This window comes from Balaenoptera borealis, assembly GCF_965194805.1.
Source record: "Balaenoptera borealis genome assembly, chromosome: 15".
Classification (NCBI taxonomy): Eukaryota; Metazoa; Chordata; class Mammalia; order Artiodactyla; family Balaenopteridae; genus Balaenoptera; species Balaenoptera borealis.
This window is the reverse complement of record NC_138871.1, coordinates 83,959,476-83,972,204: the sequence shown is the minus strand read 5'-3', so window position 1 is coordinate 83,972,204 and position 12,729 is coordinate 83,959,476. Positions and strand designations below refer to the sequence as shown.

The 12,729-nt window shown below is 48.6% G+C and overlaps 1 long non-coding RNA gene across 1 annotated transcript; it reads left to right on the top strand.

The window, feature by feature from the left end:
- Positions 1-2,197: 2,197 nt before the first annotated feature.
- On the top strand, positions 2,198-8,539 carry LOC309612175. The gene is made up of 2 exons (XR_014235029.1): positions 2,198-8,012; positions 8,095-8,539. It is a non-coding gene; the product is annotated as an uncharacterized lncRNA (long non-coding RNA).
- Positions 8,540-12,729: the final 4,190 nt, after the last annotated feature.

Sequence of the window (12,729 nt, the reverse complement as noted above, 5' to 3'; positions counted from 1 at the left end):
TTCTATCCTTTGACCAACATCTCCCCGATTCCCCCACCCCCCAGCCCCGGTTTCTATGAGTTCAGCTTTTTTAGATTCCACATATAAGTGACCCAAATATCTCTCAAGACCTGTCCCTGGTCTGTGAATCAGTCTTCACAGGCATGTCCTTGCTGCCACCTCCCAAAGAACATGAACTTGGCTGTGTCCTTTGAAGCTGCTCCCCCCGGTGGAAGGCCAGCTTCTGCCCACTGCCTCCAGGGTGGTCTTGCTGCAGTCACTTAACATGGGGGTCCGTGTCTTTCCAGAACAGTGGCCTTCTGCGCAGCCAGGGTCCCTCTGCAGCCCCGTGTGCGTCTTCTGCACCCTACTTGCTGCCTCCGTGGTGGCCGGTACAGGCCTTCTGTTTCACCTCAGTGTCTCCTCAGGAGAAAAGGGGGGACTCTCCAGCCCATGTCACATCCAGAAGAGGCCTCCTGCAGCAACTAGGGGACAATTGTGGCAGCTCTTGTGGATCAGCCCCTTCTCTGCACATAAGCAGAAGCCCACTTATCAGAAGGCGTGACTGAGGACTGGTGGGGTCATGTCAAGAGTGGCTCTGAGGTCAGCTACCTGCTCCGCCCGGGAACAGCATCCTCTCTGACCTCCATCCCCCTCCTGTCCAAAAGGTCATTCCTAATTCCTTTCACTGCTGTCCGGGGGGCACAGTCCACGGTCCATCCCACACACTCACCAGGCACGTTTTGGGAGGCTGGCCACCTGCAGGTCAAGGCAGCTCACCGCCACCACAGGGAGCCCTTCAAGCACCCCAGGGCAGGTCCTGGGCCTGTCTCCTCCTCCCTCACCCTAAGACCAGCCTTATTTCCTGCCCAGGATGATCCACTTTTCAGAATGAGTGACAGTGGAAACGTCACATCCTTCAGGGATGTGGTGCCATAACCTCAACAGAGAGTGACATCAGCATATTTTGTAATATATGTTAAAAGGTTATATATGCATAGAGAAATGTCTGGAGGGCTGTTTCCCCAAATTTTAATAGCAGTACCTCTGGGTTTTAGTGATTCTTACAATCGTCATTTTACTTTAGTATCATATTTGAATTTTTTTTTCACAGTGACTATACATCATATTGTATTTTCAGGAAAAGAATTTAGGCTTTGGAATCAGATAGCCTTGGCCTATGGCAAATCAGATCATCAGTTTCCTCATTTATAAAATGAGGAAAGTAATAATATTTCAGAAGATTGTTGAGAAAAAGTCAATATTATTTCTATTATTTTCTTTTTTTTTAATAGATTTTATTTATTTATTTATTTATTTATTTATTGGCTACGTTGGGTCTTCATTGCTGCGTGCGGGCTTTCTCTATTTGCAGCGAGCGGGGGCTACTCTTCGTTGCAGTACACGGACTTCTCATTGCAGTGGCTTCTCTTGTTGCAGAACACGGGCTCTAGGCGCGCGGGCTTCAGTAGTTGTGGCTCGCGGGCTCTAGAGCACAGGCTCAGTAGTTGTGGTGCACGGGCTTAGTTGCTCCACGGCATGTGGGATCTTCCTGGACCAGGGCTCGAACCTGTGTCCCCTGCATTGGCAAGTGGATTCTTAACCACTGCAGCACCAGGGAAGCCCCTCTAATATTTTCATTACTTGTAACTGACCTGGATAATTTTACACAAATACATAGATATGATTACATTATATACCCAGGTGAACTTTCTTGGAGTCCTTTTTTTTCCTTTTCCTCTGTTTTGACTCCTCCCTCCCGCTCTGGTCAGCGCTACTGCTGTCACAGCTCCTGTTACAGCTCCTTGTCAAACCCAGGCCAACGGCCCATCACACGCAAACCATGTTGACAACCTAGAAAGTACCTTCCATATCTTCCTCTATGATAATACAATAATAAAAGCATATTGATATATACACTTAAGTGAATACACATAATCATATAAAAGGTTTTTTGGTCATTTGTAAAAAGAGATCATATTACACACAATTTTATGCATCCTACTTTTCTCACTCAACAATATGTCCTGGAAATCCATCCTAGGCATCTGGAGAAGGTCTCATTTTAATAGTTGCATGATTTTTTATGATTTGGAAGCAACATACTTTATTCATCTGTTCCCATGTTTATTGATATTCACTTTGTTTCGGCTGCAACACATATACACACACACACACATACACACACACACACATACACACACACACACATACACACACACACACACACACACACACACACTACCCCCTTGTTACATAATCAATTTTATTTCTTTGCAATAGATTTTCAGGAATAAGATTTCTGGGTGAAACAGATATAGCATAGCCAGTCAACAATGTTTCAAATGCATACCTGTTACATAGTAATTGCTCAATAAAATGAAACCTGTGTTTATTCTTATTATTAGGCGAGAAGTTATATTTTGGAGAAGTTGAGTCATTTATTAGATTCCTCATTTAGATAAATGACATACACTTTAAAGACATGGGTTATCTGTAATAACCAAACTAACAACCGTCCTCTCTTTGTTTATATGAAGTCCAAAGGAAACGGGACTTCACTGGAAAACTAAAATAGACATGAAAGTTGACCTCCTTGTTTCCTCTTTGCCATTTCAAATCCATTTCCTCAGTGAGGCAGGAACTCAGAGGCCAAGGGCGCTCCCATAATTGGTGATTCTTGTTTTGTATTTTTGAAAATTGTTATCAGCTTATTTGTATATCTGATTTGAAAAACAAAAAGAGGGCTCATTAAAGCATTTTCCCTGTTGTGAATAAGGAACCAATTTGTAGCCTTTGAGTGAGACTGATGAATAAGTTCCTGTGTCTGCAGCCTCAGCCCTGCCCTCCCCCGGCAGAAGCTCACAGAGGAAAATCAGGCAATTTCTAGTTTGAAAGTTCTCGTTATATTCAGCTGCTCTCAACGAAAATTGAGACAGCACCTTGTGAAGAGAGGGCAGTTGTGCAAAATGCAGACTTGGTGGATTCCGGACATGAGCGCAACTAAGCCGTTTGACCAAAAACGTCAGCACAGGACAAATTTCAAACTCCAGACTGAAATGGAATCTTGCAAGTTGGCCGAGGGCCAGGGGCTGGGCCCTGGACACAGCCTGAGCCCAGAATGTGAGAGAGATTCTGGGAGAGAAAAGGCACTCACAGAGTTTTAATGAAACAGGAAATAGGTACCTCCGTTTGCCTACGGCTTTGTTCCCTTTTTGTCTGGACACCAGAAAGCCAAGGGAAGCTGGGAGGCCTGTGTGGGCATCCTCGGATTCTAAGCCATCAAGGCGGGCTGGGCCTCCCATGTCCCAAGTCCACACCCATAAAAACGAGCTTCAGGCTCACAAGTCTCTCTCAGTCATTGTTTCTGCTCTTCTTACCCTGTCTTTCCCAGTCTTGTCTACATTTCAGTGAGTGACCGACTTCTGACTTTCTGGCTTTTGGAAAACATTTTTGGCTTCACTCTAACCCCTTGGACAGAATTCTGCTCTTCTACTTCAACTCTCATGACACCCTAATTCAGCTTTGGTTTATGCGCTATAGATTTTCCCACTGTGATCCAACTCCAGTCCTAAAGCTCTGTGCACCCTCCCAGGCCCATGCTATCCCCTGGGAAGGAGGGTTTGGAGTTATAGTGATGGGGTCACAGACCCAGTTCAGAACGAGAAGGAAGAAAAGCTGATTCACACTTAAATGCTTTCCTAGCCTGTTCTACATCCATGATGCCTTGGTTTTTAAAAGGCTCTAAGGCCTGGTCCTTACTTATGGAGCACCAATTGCACGCAAGGCCAGGCCTGAAATCAATGTTCTTTGGGGATAAGAATAGCTAGGCTATGAAGCATTATGCTGAGTCCCTGTCTGCAAGAAGCCCAACATCTGGATTTAGAGACCCACGTGCTCAGTGGATAAATGTCTCAGTTCAGAGTTTGCTGAGTTACCAGTCAATTGAAGGCGGAGGAGGTAGTGGTGTGGGAATTCAGAGGATGGGACGCATTCGGGGGCTGGAGTGGAGTGGACGAGGACCAGGGCCGCCCCTTGACAGATGGAGAAGAGAAGGGAGACAGCAGTTACTAAGCACCTACTATGTGTCAGAGTTAGTGTAAGAGCTTGGGTGGTTATCTCTGGTAATTCCCAAGATAGGGGTTGGAAGAGAAGAGGGCATATCCAGCAGGGAAATGGTGCAATTAACATGAATGCACATTTATAACATGAATGCACATTTATAACATTAATGACAGCCTGGTCTGAGCTTTGGCGGAATCTATTCAGGTTGGATGTTTTTCTAGACTAGCTGTGCTTCTCTGCCAGCGCAGAAACAACCACAATCTACATGTCTTAAATAGTCAAAGAGCAAGGTTAATTGGCTTACGCCATGGTCGTGATGAATTCTCTGAGCGCCTGCAAGGCTGTGGGGACTGTGTAAATTATGAGATGGGCAGAGACGATTGTGGATCCAGGAACTGGCTGGAAGACCTTGGCCTCACTTTGCAGCCAGATGCTCAATGATTTCAAGATGAGAAAGATTATGGGAACTTTTGTGGCCTTATTGAAGAGTCCCACCCCTAATATCATTTCTCATCTCATATCTCGAAAGAAGAGTGGTGAAAAATGACAAAGGAATGAATTAAAAAATCAGACGATGTACGTTTAAGTTTTTAATACCTGTATTTATTCTGATAGTTTGTTCAACAAGTGTTTTCTTGAATGCCTCTGTAGCACTAGGACAATCATGGTGCACAAAATAAAGTTCTGGTTCGTGTGTTTACAGTCTATATGGAAAGGTAGATGTTAAAAAAGGCAACACACAAAGAAGTATGTCATTACAGAGTTATTATGTACAAGATCCGGGAGCTGTGGGAGAGAAGAAACATGGAAGGCGTCTCAGAGGAGCTGACATCTGAGAAGAAACCTAAGCAATGAGAGGATCCAAATGGGTAGAGAGTGGGGCTAAAGGCGCTTGGGCTGGCCGTGTAGCCCATCTGAACTCATGAAATGGAGATAACAATGATGCGTCAGCCCAGGTTGTCATGCAGACTGTTTAATGTCTATAAGTCACCTGACCCGGTGCCTGATGCATATTGGTGGCACTGAACAAATATTTACTGAATCTGATCCAAAAGTCCCTCCTAGCCCTAGCAGCCCAGGGTTCCAAGTTTCTCTCTGACTTTGACCCCAGGGAGCCCCACCCTTGCTCTCGGGGCCTGATGCGGCCTCTGGCTACCTGCACAAGCAGGGACGCGCTGGGAGCAGGACGCTTCAGGGACCCACAACAGTGAATTTCCTGCAATGGTCCTTGGTGTCCGGAGTCAGCTTCCCCAGTCAGCAGTGAGGGCACGCACTGCTTCTCCCTGGGAAGAAAGCTGCCCACTCTTTCCCACTTGGCCATGCTAATGACAATAACCAAAGTCCTGAACTCGAGACAGTAGATATTTGGAAGTACTTGAATAGAGTCGACCTTCTCTTTACAGCTACAAAGTACATACCCATCATCGTATATCAACTGACCATCACGTGTAACTTTATGAGCCAGGCAGGCAGATACCAAACCGTGCTATTTTGCAGACAAAATGGAGACTCTGGGAGGGAAAGTGATGTGCTGAGGGTCACGCAGATAATTAGTGGCCTGGGCCTGGGTCTCCTGTCGCTGGTCCAGTTCTCCCTCCACCGTGGCCCCCTGTGTTGTCTGCCCAGAGCAGGCCCCAGGGAGAGGACAGGGGCAGACAGGTGGGCGCTTGTGCTCTGCCCCTTGTTCACTTCCAGGTGCAGACACTTGTCGCGTGTTGTCCTCTGCCAGGCCCTGCTCTAGGCCCCGTGGAAGCGTCGGCCTCTTCGACGGTGGTGTTTTAAGGCCTGGGGTGGCAGGGAGATGTCACAGAGGAATGCTGGTATTTCCACCCACTGCTGGAGACTAAGCCTGCATCCGAGCATTCCCTGGTCTGAAGGCTGTGCCAGCCCTGTGGTAACACAGTTAACCTTTGAAACCGAATCTGATCCGCTGCCGTCCTGTGGTGTCTGGGCCTCCGTCTGCCAAGGGGACAGCCAACAAGGGGCTCAACGTCCTCCTTCATCAGCCCGACATTCCAGAACAAGAGGCAGAATTCCGGCTGTCCCCACTTGTGGTGAAGCTGTCCCTCCAGGTTTCCCTGCTGTCATCCTTGAGGGTCGTTTCTCACTCACCTCCTCCATTCCTGGCTGGGTGCAGAGTGTCTGTCACCTCCAGGAAGCATGCTCCCTAAAATGCCCAGCCTCCCCCCCGGGAGACCGTCTCAGGGAACCCACAGCTGGATCCGGCAGGTGGGCCCCAGTGCCAGCCCCTATAATGGCGGGCTTCGGAAAGCTTCCAGTCTCCCGGTCAAGCTAGGGGTCTTGGGGCCTTTTGCGTGCTGTTCTCTGTGTTTGGAATGCCCTTCCTCCTCTGGCCAGTCCTCCCCCAACGCAACCTTGTGATCCCAGCTGGACTGCCCCTCCCCGGCACCTTCCCTAACCTCTGTGAGCACTTTGCACTGACTTCTAGAGCCCCAGAGACTTTTGTAATTAGCTCTTCTTTGTTTAGATGCCCTTTGGACTATGTCTCATTCTCCATTGCATCTGTAGCGCCTAGCCCAGTGCTTGGCACATGGTAGGTCCTCACCGTACTTAATGAATGAAGGAGAGTCATCTAGCCTTCCACACCCCAGCCACGTTTGCACCAAGAACTCTGCAGCCCCCGCTGGTCTTTCATTGGGGGTCTTCCTTGATGACACATTTGACACTTCAACTGAAATAAGCTATGCATTTTTAGGTTTCTACTGCTTGCTTCCTGTCTGTCTCTCACCCTGCTGGTCAACACCATGATGTGTGAAGGGGCGTTTGGAAGTACATTCCATGGGTGCGTATGTCAAGATAGGGCTAAGGTGGCAGCAGGAGTCCCAGCTGCCAGGGGCGGGGGCGGTTCACCCATGAGGGTTTGCAGACAGCCACCTACTGCCTTCCTGTCCTTTGGGGATTTCAAAGATGAATAAAGTAGTCCTTGCCCTCCAAGAGCTTAGCCTGAGGATCTGGGGACGCAGGACAGAACTAACAAAGGGCAGTTCAAGAATGAATACCATTAATAGCATACACTATTTGTTAAGCACCTACTATGTGTGGGACGCTTAATGCTCACCATCTTTCTTTTCTATAATGACCTTGCAATTTGTGAACTAGTGCCATTTTATCGGCTACAGAATTGAAATAGGTGAGCTGCCTTATGTATCAGAGAGTAGAACTTCTGGGACCAGGATGTGAAACCAGACCTTCCCAAGGAATGACCACGGCTTATTCCTTATGAAGATACCACTTTGTGAGCCTCATCTGAAGAGTGCCTGTGTGCTTTCCTTCCGGTCCTGGCCGTCTGGAGCCCTCCTCGTCCCTGGGATCTCACAAAGCAGAGCCGAGGCGCAGGGCCCCCCAGCAACGCCGAGAACACCTGTGTCTAATTTAGTCGGTGACTCAGAAGTCCCATTCCCGAAATAGACAGCACAGGCACACGCCAGCTGTGTGTCCCTTTCTTCAGCCTCTTAACAATAAACCCAAACTTCTGACCCCGTGTTCTGTGATTTAAAAGAAGCAAAGCAGTGGCGTACACTGTTCGCAACCTGAGCCTCGTACCCAAATGAGGTCACCGGGTACAAATCAACATGCCAATTGTTAAGTGAGAAGCTAAAAAAAAATACAACTCATTGAGACTTAGTGGCAGGGCTGTGCGTGTGTGTGTGTGTGTGTGTGTGTGTGTGTATGTGTTTAGTTTGTCCATATCAGGGGAAAAAGTTATTTACAGAGGTTTCACCTTTACTTTCTCAAACCTAAAGAGATCATCACATCGAGATGCCAGTCAGTCGGGGGGGGACTTGACAAACCCCCAGCCGAGGGTGCGGCCCCGCAAGGAGGGACCTCCTTTTACAACTTGGTGTCCCCAGTGCGGGCCTCGGCAGCTGTAGAACCGAAAAAGTTCTATTTTCCCGTTGAGTATTAAGTCTACAGTTAGAAGCAGGACTTTATCCTCTTTTTTTAAAGTAAGAATAAAGACAAATTTTATTCAGTTTCTACTGTATCTTGAATCATTAATTTTTACACTAACGAGACTCGATCTCGCAGGACTTTATTCCTGATATGCTTGGACGGAGACTCTGCTTGTAAACGAGTCTGTTTAAGACTAATAACAGCCACTCCCCCGACGGATCTTCGGGCGATCGGACATCCTTGGAGTCCGTTCAGGATGACACGCCACAGCCAGACTCCACCGTCTTAAAGGAGAGAAAACATGACACGGGGGGGAGCAAGCTGGCCTGGGGCCCCCCGGCCTTGCTCTCGGGGCTCCCCCTGGGAAGCGAGGGCAGTGGGTCTCCTCATCCGGGCTGGCGCGTGGCCCCCGTCTCCTGCTGCAGCTCCTGTCTCTGCCGTGAAGCGCTTCCTGCAGCGGACACAGCGCAGCGCTCACAGCGGTCTCTCTGTGGCATTTCTGGAATGTCCTTCCCCACTTCTGCTGTTCTTTTTTCTTAGCATGAAGGCAGGGGAATAAAGAGGCCTATTTATACTGGTCTGGGCTTCTGCGGAGCACATCTCATTGCGGAGTGTGTAAGACAGTTAGTGTTTCAGAGACAACCTGGGCACAGCCGGGCGCCTCTCCAAAGGGGTGGCCTTGGAGTTGGCACCTCCGCCCTTGACTCGGGCTGGGCTGGGCGCTGCCTCCAGGCCGGGGGGCGCGTGGGGCTGAAGGCACACAAGGCACTGAGATGCTCACGCCTGGCTCTGGCGGGTGGAGGGGGCAGGATCAGCGCCGGGCTGGCCATGGCGACTACCCTCAGGAGAATGTCACCAGCCTCCACCCAGCCCCTTAGACTCGGCCGAGTCCTTGCACGTATGACCCATGTTCTCAAAAAACTCAAAAGAGGCGGGTGTTACCATCCATATTTTAAAACAGAGCAATAGCTGAAACCCATCCATTCTGTATAAAGTCACGGGCTGTTCTGGACAACTTCGGGGTGCCTGCCCCGCCACCAAACCCCCTTTACTTTGAAAACTAACCCTGCCTACAGCAGGCTCAGGCAGCGACCTCGCCTCACCAAGCTTTAGTTAATTGGACTAGAGATGGACCAGTGACCCAAGCCAGGCCAGGAGGATATTCTCTCTCCAAGCTTTGATTGCTGACTCGGAAATGCTACTCAGCCTCTGCTGGGCCCTAGAATGGGAGGCCCGGCAACGGAGGCCTAAGGCAGCCATGCTGGCCGTATGCAAAGATGATCAGAGGATGCTTGTCACACAGCACATGACGGAACTGTCCCCCAATGACCGCTAGCACGCAAGAGACAATTCCGACAGCTTCCCTGTTTCTGATTCCGGTCACTCTTGAGACCCTTTTGTTCCCTGAAGTATCCCTCTGTCTTCTTGTAACAGAATGTTCTATTAGGGCTTAAATTTATGTAACAGAATGACCTATTAGAATTTTAAAAAATTTTTTTAGTGGAAAAATCTCCCAGCTGCTATCGGGGGAGACAAAGACAAAAGGTCAGTGTGGGGCAGGTCCTGAGCGGCCTCACTTGTTCAGTGAACCACAGGCGAGCTCTGACTTAGCAAGGCCAGCCCCGCCAGGTGGCCTGCAGGGCACCGGCAGGGGCAGGCCCGCCCCAGGAGTGACCCAGGAAACTTTGGTGAGGGAAAGAGCCCTTTCTACCTGGTACTTGGAGACAGGAAGGGCTATTGGGGTAAACTAGGATGTCCCAGCCAAAACCAATGTCAGAAAAGCACAGCGAGAGGTCCTCTGACCCCCCAGGTTGACTTCTGTTCCAGATTCCTCTGGTAGATGCTCCGTAATATTTATTGAATGCACGATTATTGCCCAAGCTTTGAATTATTAGGAAAAGAACATTTAAGGAAATGAGAAAATTTGGTAAGGTAGGAACCTGGGCCTGCTGAAAGCTAAACTCACTTTCTGATTATGAGGATCCCGGCCACACACTTCCCCGGAGAACTGTTCATCCCCCTCCTTTGCTGCCGGGCTACAGATGCCAATGACCCGTCTAACTGCGCTCAGTGGACAAAGCCACCCAGAAAGGGCTTATGCAGGCTTGGGCGTCATCTCAGGGGTGGGGCGTTTGATGTGTGGCGATGCTCCCCACCCCCATCACTTTTATTATTAGTTTGCCTGTTAAGCAGACAGAATCCATCAAAGATTAGCACTCTGCCGGAGTTTCTGGGTCGAGTGATAAAACACAAATATTTCCCTTTCCAAGACTCTCTGAACTCTCTGTAGTATTTCTATGGCTGTCACTCTCCTAGTCACAAAAATAAACCCAGGCTAAAGTAAGCTTCTCTTCCTCCCTTTGCTTTTCCAAGCCTTGCAGCATCCGAAATAACTGTGTTTGTTGTAGCAGCACATGGTGACATTGTCTGCTGTGATAAATGATCCCTTCCCCCAAATCATCACTGCACCTCATGAGAACTTTCTTCTCAGTGCTCTGAAGAGGGAGAGTGTGGGTGGGCCGGTGGGTCCTGGGCATGGGTGCTGTGTGGCCCAAGGCTGGCTCTTCCTCCTTAAAAGGGGAATGAGAACAGGTTTTAGCATCAGATTGAGCCTCCATGTCTTAGTTCTTTTGGGCTGCTATAACAAAAACCTCATAGACTCAGAGGCTTAAACAACAAACATTTATTTGTTACCGTTCTGGAAGCTGAGAAGTCCAAAATCAAGGCAGTGGCACATTTGCTTCCTGGTTCTTAGAAGGCCATCTTCTCGCTGTGTCCTCACATGACAGAAGGGTGAGAGAGCTGTCTGGGGTCTCTTTATAGGGGCACAAATCCCATTCCTGAGGGCTCCACCCTCATGACCTAATCACCTCCCAAAGGCCCCACCTCCCAATACCATCACACTGAGGGTTGGATTTTCAACATATGAATTTTGGGGGGACACAAACATTGTCTGTAGCCACACCACCCCCCCATTAAGGCACTCATTAACTGCACAACCCTGGACAAGTTATTTTATCTCTCTGAGCCCCAGGTTTCTAACTTTATTTGGTTGAGAAGAAGAACAAATGAGATAATCCATAAACGGTGCCTGGCCCAGATCGGACCTTTATAAATGACAATCCATTATTATTAGCCTCCTTACGCAGGCAGGGAAAGATGTGGTTCTTGCCTGCTCTTCTAGACGGTTCCCTTTCACCCACAAGTGCCTGTTCCACTGTCTCTCCTGGCTGAGCACTGAGCAGAAAGTTCAAAGGGGTAGGTCATCCATCCCACATCCTGCCCTGTGCCTAATTCCAGAGCTGGGCACACTGAGTCCCTCATTCCTTTGCTCACTCTCTTGTCCCATAAACATGAAATGGGTGTATACTGTGTGCAGGAGACCGCGCTAGGCCACAGGGGATACAAAGACAAGTAAGACATGGTCCCCACTCTCAGGTACACAGATCTTCACAGGACGTGTGTGACCCTAACACAGTTGTGTACAATGTGAGCACAAAATGCCCATGCACTGGAGGGAGAGAGGCCTGACATCCACAAGAAGCTTCTGGAAAGGCTTCGTGTGAGGAAAACCTGGCTGTCAAGCTCCCCAGAGGCTGTGGGGTTTCCTCACTCACAACCAGGTTGCAAACATTTATAGCTCATTTAACTGTGCCAAGGGTTCTCATGAAGCTGGACCACGGAGGCCAGGGAAGAGTGATATTCTGGGCAGGAAGAACTCCATCTCAAAGGCAGCGAGGGGTCCCGAGGCTATGAGTGTCAAACGAATGGCCAGTAATCCAATGTAGCAAGAGTAACACAGAGTGTTTACTGGGAAGAGTATGTGGTAAAGTGGGAAAAAGCAGCTCACGAAGGGCCTTGGGGTCCTGGATCGTCTCCAGACACAGACTGGCAGTCCAACTGGTCAGAGGCCATTAGAACAATGGCTCATAGACTTGTGAATTTCACACACCACAAAAAAATTATTTAAAAAAAATTGGGAGGTGGCTAACGTGGGGTTGACAACATTTTGTTTTGCCTTGAAAGGGCAATAAAATAATTTTCAGTGCCATCATTTCATAAAATAAAAGGTATTTTTAAAACCAAAAAAGGGAATAAATTTAGTTTCTTGAAGAACTCACTGCATCAGCCTTATTCTTCTGATCGTGCTTCAGACTGAAAAACATTCTTACGTCCTGACCCTGGCTCCTAGACTAGCATTTGGGAAGCAAGGATTAGAGGACCAGGTGAACTGTCAAGTTGTCAGGGGAGACACAAAATTTAAATCCTTTAAGGCTCGGCCGCACCTTGGGTGGTGGGAACACCACCTCTGTGCTCGTTTGTTCAGCTCTGATCTGTGCTAGCTCTGTACTTCCAGCCAGATTCAAAGGAGCTTCCCAGGACCAATGATGCAAAGTGACACACTTAGGAATAAACTTTATCAGGGAAGCAGGGTGACTGGTCACCTGAGAGGAACCCAGTGACATCCTGGGGGCCTGGACCTCCCCATATGTGTGCATGGGACCACGTGCTCTCTAAGGGGTTCCCTGGCTCTGACATCAGCAGTCCTAAAGTCAGCAGTCCTAAAAGCTGATTACTCTAAAGCGGTCCCAAGTTTGGGTCTAATTTCCTGGCAGCTAAAACGCAGGGAGGAACGTACTGAGTTACCTAGTTTTCTTTTTCTGACCAAAGAATGCATACATATTGATTTGCAAGAGCCCGACATTTTCCGGGAATGACGCTCCGGCCAAAACTTTCTCTGAGTGTCCCTGTAAAAGAGAGACTGGGTTT